This window comes from Hesperophylax consimilis, unplaced genomic scaffold (genome assembly GCF_061612785.1).
Source record: "Hesperophylax consimilis isolate HC1 unplaced genomic scaffold, BYU_Hcon_1.0 scaffold_32, whole genome shotgun sequence".
NCBI classification, from domain to species: domain Eukaryota; kingdom Metazoa; phylum Arthropoda; class Insecta; order Trichoptera; family Limnephilidae; genus Hesperophylax; species Hesperophylax consimilis.
In genome coordinates this window covers 500,164-508,259 of record NW_028301262.1, presented here as the reverse complement: position 1 = coordinate 508,259, position 8,096 = coordinate 500,164, and positions in this window count along the sequence as shown.

The following is an 8,096-nucleotide window of genomic DNA, read 5'->3' as shown; positions in this document are numbered from 1 at the left end:
CGCATAATACAGCCGACATGTAGGCATGTGCGCGCCACCGATACGAGTGTGGACGTTACTGCCCAATGGACAGTACGGTCCTGCAAGGTCCGGATTAAACATAAACATGTCGGGGCCCATAGGCAATGCACGTTCCTTTACCCTATGGGAGCCCTACCCGATGGGGGTCCCTAGGCAGTTGCTTACTCTGCCTTACGCATAATACGGCCGACATGTAGGCATGTGCGCGCCACCGATACGAGTGTGGACGTTACTGCCCAATGGACAGTACGGTCCTGCAAGGTCCGGATTAAACATTAACATGTTTGGGCACACATCAAGCAGATGCCTACAAAAGGTAACAAATAAAATGTCGTGTATGCACTGTGCAGGAGACCACTCCTACAAGGACTGTGAAAATAAGGAAACTTCTCCAAAATGTAAAAATTGTGCCACAACAAATGAAAGATTCAATCTAAAAATACCAACAAATCACCTAGCAAATAATAAAGCTTGCCCATATTATCAAAGAATGCTATCATAAAACTAATTTACTAGTTAGATTGTATTATAAAAACTTTAATATACCTTCAGTACTTTATATAAAATTCTGTATATTAATTCCCAATAATTTACATATCAATTTATTTCCATTTACGAAAAACTCTCATTGTATTCTACAAATTATAATGTCGTTTAAATTCTTCAAAACTTTAAATGTGTTTAAAGAAAACATTTCACAACCGTTTAAAAACTATATACAATACGATTACCAATATCATAATATTTTTAAAATATATTCCTTCGCTTCACTGAACAAAAATGCATCAAACGCTTATATATTATTTAATCCTTTTGCTAAAACTAGAAATGGATGACTACATTATTCAACATCTGGAAAAAAAAATTTACGTAAAAAATGTAATTTGTGACAACTCTAATGACTGTAACACAATACTTCAAACGACTCCAGATTCATTTACCGTAATGCATCTAAACATACGATCTATAAAGAAAAATTTTGATCATTTTCTAGTAAACCTAAATTTATTAAACAAATATCCTGACATAATCATACTGACTGAAGCACATTTAAACACCAACTCAATCATCCCAACTCTCCCCAATTACAACTACTTTCAGAGCTCACATTATATTAACAAAAATAGTGGTATTGTTATATACACGAAGACGATATTTAAAGACGTACTCTTTACTGAAACGAATATGACTAATGCAAACTGTATTATTATAAGACTGAGCATTAATAATAAACTACCTATACAAATAATATCAATATACAGGACACACTCTGCTGTTATATCCAGTTTTATTGGAGAATTGAATAATATTATTTTAAATAATAAATGTACAAATAATTTTCTAATTGGCGATATTAATATTAACATTGCTGAAAATAATCACACTATTGAAAAGGACAATTATATTAACATGATGACCGCTTTAAATTTTAAACCCTGTATTAATAAATATACTAGAGAATTTAATAATCAAATACCATCATGTATTGATCACATATGGTGTAATTCCAACTACATTGATAATCTTCAAACAATAATATGGAGAAACAACATAACGGACCATCATACATGTATTCTCAACCTTAACATAGAAAAACAAAACATTAATAATAGTAATAAATCTAACATGCCTAAAATATCGATAAACCAACAAATACTTCATGAAAAACTGTCTCACGAAACATGGGAATCTATACTCTGCACAGAAGATGTAAATAATAGTGCTTTAAAATTTCATGACACCTTACAAAAGCATATAAAAGATTCAAGCTGTGAAATACACAAAAAAATATATAAAAAAAAATTCAAAAAAATTAAACCATGGATTACCCATGGTCTAGTGGTTTCCATTAGAGAAAAAGAAAAATTATTTAAACTTACAAAAAAATTCCCACTAAATAATTCGATTATTTTACACTTTAAAAAATACAGAAATAAACTAACGGCACTAATTAAAATGACCAAAGAAGAATTCTACAAACAAAAGATGTTAAATTCAGGTAACAGTGGTAAAAAAATTTGGAAAACAATAAATGAAATAATTGATAAAAAAAGAAAGACAAGTGACATTTTAAAGCTGCACATTAACAATAATATGATGCAAGTTTCTGATAACCCAAAACTATGTGCGAATGCTTTCAATAATTTTTTTTCAAATGTCGGAAAAAATCTCGCAAACGAAATAACTAACAACATAGATAATACCACCACATCAGGAATTCCAGTAGCTTCATTAAATAAAACGGTTAAAACATTCGAAACGATAACCGAACAAGAAACTGTTGTTATAATACAAAACCTAAAAACTGAGTCCGCACCAGGTTTTGATGGGATAACCGTTGAAATTCTGAAAAAAAATCTTAACTTTTTGAAAAAACCTATTACACATATCATAAATAATAGTCTTAAAAAAGGAATCTTTCCATCTATTTACAAAAAAACTATTATTTCACCGATTTTTAAATCAGGTGACACTAAAGAAATTAATAACTACCGACCTATATCAGTATTATCAAATATCTCAAAAATTTTTGAAAAGGTAGCAAAAAAGCAACTGCTAAAATTTATTGAAACTAATAATATATTGAGTGACCAACAATTTGGATTTCGCGAAAAAATAAGCACACAGGACGCAATCATAGATTTAACAACAAAAATACATCAAGCACTAGACAAAGGCAAAAAATCTCTTGCAATATTCATAGACCTAAAGAAAGCCTTCGACAGCATAAGTCACAAAAAATTACTCTACAAGCTTAACAAAATAGGAATTATAGATAATGCCAAAATGTGGATAGAAAGTTTCCTGAACTCTAGAAGTCAATATGTAAAAATAAATAACACTCTCAGTGAACCGAACACAAGTGACTTTGGAATACCACAAGGCACCATATTGGGCCCTCTTCTATTCATATTATATGTTAATAATATCTTTAAATTACCATTAACAGGAAAACTCATTTCATATGCAGATGATACTGCAATTATATTTCAAGCGAATGCATTGAATGAACTTGAAATAATTGCTAACAATGATATCAATACGTTAAAAGAATGGTTTGATAAAAACTTATTAACATTAAATATTGAAAAAACATATTATATAATTTTTAGTATAAACAAAATAAACCCTTTTATTACATTAAATATTAAAATACATTCAAAAAAATGCATATCAAAAAAATCTACTTGCCAAAATAATGACTGTTTATCCATAGGAAATAAAAATGAAATTAAATATTTAGGTGTAATAATAGATAGTCAACTTAAGTGGAAAACTCACATAAACAATATCATAAATAGATTAAGAAAACTCATTTACATATTTATTAGTCTAAGAAATATACTTAACTTAAAAATTCTTAAAAATATTTACTACGCTCTAGCCCATTCAATAATACAGTATGGTATCGTTGCGTGGGGGGGAGCTTACAAATCATCACTTTTACCGCTGGAAATCACTCAAAGGCTGTTAATAAAAATTTTAATAAAAAAACCATCAGACTACCCAACCTTACAACTTTTCCAAGATTTTCAAGTCCCATCACTAAAAAATACATATACGAAAAATACGCTACTTCAAATCCACAAAGATCTGTATAAGAAGTCACACCATGCCATGGTTCGTGTCGAGAGCAATAGGCAAAATACAATGGGTCGCTTATGGACTCCATTAATGCATACCAGTTTTGCACAACACTATTACACGTACACTGGAGTGGTATGGTTTAATAAATTAACGACTGAGATGAGATTAGAACCGGACTTTAATAAATTTAAAAATAAAATTAACTTCACTACAATAAATAATTTAACGAATTAGAATGACGATGATATCTCACTATATTATTTTATATATTATTGTATAAAAAAACTAAAATCTCTTCACTTTATATGTTTTTATTTTATTTTTATTTTATTTTTATTTTTGTTAATTGCAGAAACAAACAGTACATAATTACATAGATGACAATAGTTACAAAATTATAAAAGTTAGTACAATAATTGGTACCAATGACATGTTGCTGACATATATGCATATGAGGTATATTATACATTTTACGGTTAAGTTACATTTTTAAGTTAAGTTAAATTAGTGTGCTGGGGAAGGAGAGAGGTGTGTGTGAGTGTTTGCGTGTGTGTACGTGTGCATGTGTGTCTGTGTGTGGTTGTATGTGTTATGTGGGCGAATTCAGTGTACTATATATACAGTGTATTTGTATTAATTTATGATTCTTTTTTTCTTCTATTTACATATGTATGTTAAGTTTTTATTATTTTCCCTTTACACACGAGTTTTAGACTCTTGTAAAGGTAAACATGTTAATTTTTATTGAAATATGTTCTTACTATGTAAATTTAAACATTATACTGTATTTTATAAAATAAATAAAAATATTAAAAAAAAAAAAAAAATGTCGGGGCCCCTAGGCAATGCACGTTCCTTTACCCTATGGGAGCCCTACCCGATGGGGGTCCCTAGGAAGTTGCTTACTCTGCCTTACGCATAATACGGCCGACATGTAGGCATGTGCGCGCCACCGATACGAGTGTGGACGTTACTGCCCAATGGACAGTACGGTCCTGCAAGGTCCGGATTAAACATAAACATGTCGGGGCCCCTAGGCAATGCACGTTCCTTTACCCTATGGGAGCCCTACCCGATGGGGGTCCCTAGGCAGTTGCTTACTCTGCCTTACGCATAATACGGCCGACATGTAGGCATGTGCGCGCCACCGATACGAGTGTGGACGTTACTGCCCAATGGACAGTACGGTCCTGCAAGGTCCGGATTAAACATAAACATGTCGGGGCCCCTAGGCAATGCACGTTCCTTTACCCTATGGGAGCCCTACCCGATGGAGGTCCCTAGGCAGTTGCTTACTCTGCCTTACGCATAATACGGCCGACATGTAGGCATGTGCGCGCCACCGATACGAGTGTGGACGTTACTGCCCAATGGACAGTACGGTCCTGCAAGGTCCGGATTAAACATAAACATGTCGGGGCCCCTAGGCAATGCACGTTCCTTTACCCTATGGGAGCCCTACCCGATGGAGGTCCCTAGGCAGTTGCTTACTCTGCCTTACGCATAATACGGCCGACATGTAGGCATGTGCGCGCCACCGATACGAGTGTGGACGTTACTGCCCAATGGACAGTACGGTCCTGCAAGGTCCGGATTAAACATAAACATGTCGGGGCCCCTAGGCAATGCACGTTCCTTTACCCTATGGGAGCCCTACCCGATGGAGGTCCCTAGGCAGTTGCTTACTCTGCCTTATGCATAATACAGCCGACATGTAGGCATGTGCGCGCCACCGATACGAGTGTGGACGTTACTGCCCAATGGACAGTACGGTCCTGCAAGGTCCGGATTAAACATAAACATGTCGGGGCCCCTAGGCAATGCACGTTCCTTTACCCTATGGGAGCCCTACCCGATGGAGGTCCCTAGGCAGTTGCTTACTCTGCCTTACGCATAATACGGCCGACATGTAGGCATGTGCGCGCCACCGATACGAGTGTGGACGTTACTGCCCAATGGACAGTACGGTCCTGCAAGGTCCGGATTAAACATAAACATGTCGGGGCCCCTAGGCAATGCACGTTCCTTTACCCTATGGGAGCCCTACCCGATGGAGGTCCCTAGGCAGTTGCTTACTCTGCCTTACGCATAATACGGCCGACATGTAGGCATGTGCGCGCCACCGATACGAGTGTGGACGTTACTGCCCAATGGACAGTACGGTCCTGCAAGGTCCGGATTAAACATAAACATGTCGGGGCCCCTAGGCAATGCACGTTCCTTTACCCTATGGGAGCCCTACCCGATGGAGGTCCCTAGGCAGTTGCTTACTCTGCCTTACGCATAATACGGCCGACATGTAGGCATGTGCGCGCCACCGATACGAGTGTGGACGTTACTGCCCAATGGACAGTACGGTCCTGCAAGGTCCGGATTAAACATAAACATGTCGGGGCCCCTAGGCAATGCACGTTCCTTTACCCTATGGGAGCCCTACCCGATGGAGGTCCCTAGGCAGTTGCTTACTCTGCCTTACGCATAATACGGCCGACATGTAGGCATGTGCGCGCCACCGATACGAGTGTGGACGTTACTGCCCAATGGACAGTACGGTCCTGCAAGGTCTGGATTAAACATAAACATGTCGGGGCCCCTAGGCAATGCACGTTCCTTTACCCTATGGGAGCCCTACCCGATGGGGGTCCCTAGGCAGTTGCTTACTCTGCCTTACGCATAATACGGCCGACATGTAGGCATGTGCGCGCCACCGATACGAGTGTGGACATTACTGCCCAATGGACAGTACGGTCCTGCAAGGTCCGGATTAAACATAAACATGTCGGGGCCCCTAGGCAATGCACGTTCCTTTACCCTATGGGAGCCCTACCCGATGGGGGTCCCTAGGCAGTTGCTTACTCTGCCTTACGCATAATACGGCCGACATGTAGGCATGTGCGCGCCACCGATACGAGTGTGGACGTTACTGCCCAATGGACAGTACGGTCCTGCAAGGTCCGGATTAAACATAAACATGTCGGGGCCCCTAGGCAATGCACGTTCCTTTACCCTATGGGAGCCCTACCCGATGGGGGTCCCTAGGCAGTTGCTTACTCTGCCTTACGCATAATACGGCCGACATGTAGGCATGTGCGCGCCACCGATACGAGTGTGGACGTTACTGCCCAATGGACAGTACGGTCCTGCAAGGTCCGGATTAAACATAAACATGTCGGGGCCCCTAGGCAATGCACGTTCCTTTACCCTATGGGAGCCCTACCCGATGGGGGTCCCTAGGCAGTTGCTTACTCTGCCTTACGCATAATACGGCCGACATGTAGGCATGTGCGCGCCACCGATACGAGTGTGGACGTTACTGCCCAATGGACAGTACGGTCCTGCAAGGTCCGGATTAAACATTAACATGTCGGGGCCCCTAGGCAATGCACGTCTCGGGGTTCCCTTACCCCATGGGCCCCTACCCGCTGGGGGTCCCTAGGCAGTTGCCTACACTGCTTTACGCATAATACGGCCCTGGCCATAGTGACTTAATTTTCAAACAGTTCTTTAACCATTCAAAAATCACTGTCTATGACATCATATAGGGGTTATTTTTATATCTAAAAAAAAAGAAAAAATGGCGGACCTTCGAATTTTTTTTCGTTTTTTATGGAAAAAAATGATCGTTCATAATAAATAAAACAAAAGGGTGCCCTTTATAAAAAAATCCCTACTTGGTGTCATAATCGGGGCCAATAGGCAATGCACATCTCGGGTCTCCTTTACTCTAGGGGCCCCTATGCGATGCGTGCCCCATAGGCAGTGGGGCATTGACATACGGCCCTGCCAGGACCGGATTAAACATGTCAGGGCCCCTAGGCAATGCTCGTCTCGGGGCCCCTTTACCCTAGGGGCCCCTACCCGACGCGGGCCCCATACCTTAAGCATAATACGGCCCTGGCTATAGTGACTAGATTTTCAAACAGTTTAAGAATCGGATTTTTTTCGCGGATCGATCCGTATTTCATTTTCCTCGTCCATATCCATATTTAAATTTCGCTTGCAAGATTTTAACTAAATAAACAAACACTTATACATACAAAATGTGAACTGAATAAAAATACTGTAAAATTATATCAACTTCTTGAACTAGGGGGGGGGCTCTCCGAGCTTTGCCGCGGGGCTTTGCCGCCCCGGGCCTCTGTCCGCCACTGCCTGTGGTACACCACTTGTAGCTATAAACTGGTTGGAAAGGAACGAAATGATTTATTATGTATGTATTTTCTGTTTTAGCCTCCTGTTCAGTACCTGTGTCGTCTCTGACAGAACCGCAGCCCGTGTTCGAGACTGGTGGAGCCCTGCTGGCCCCCTTGGGTACCACTGGCAATCTCGTCTTCTCCGACAGACAGGTGGTCACCATGGCTTGCCCCGGTAGCAAATTGGACCATCCCTTAGCGATTGGCAGCCCGGTGGAAGCCGTGAGTAGTTTATTTTATTTTATTTTTAATGTTACTTATTTAATTACAATTAATTCCCGTACCAGATAGCAT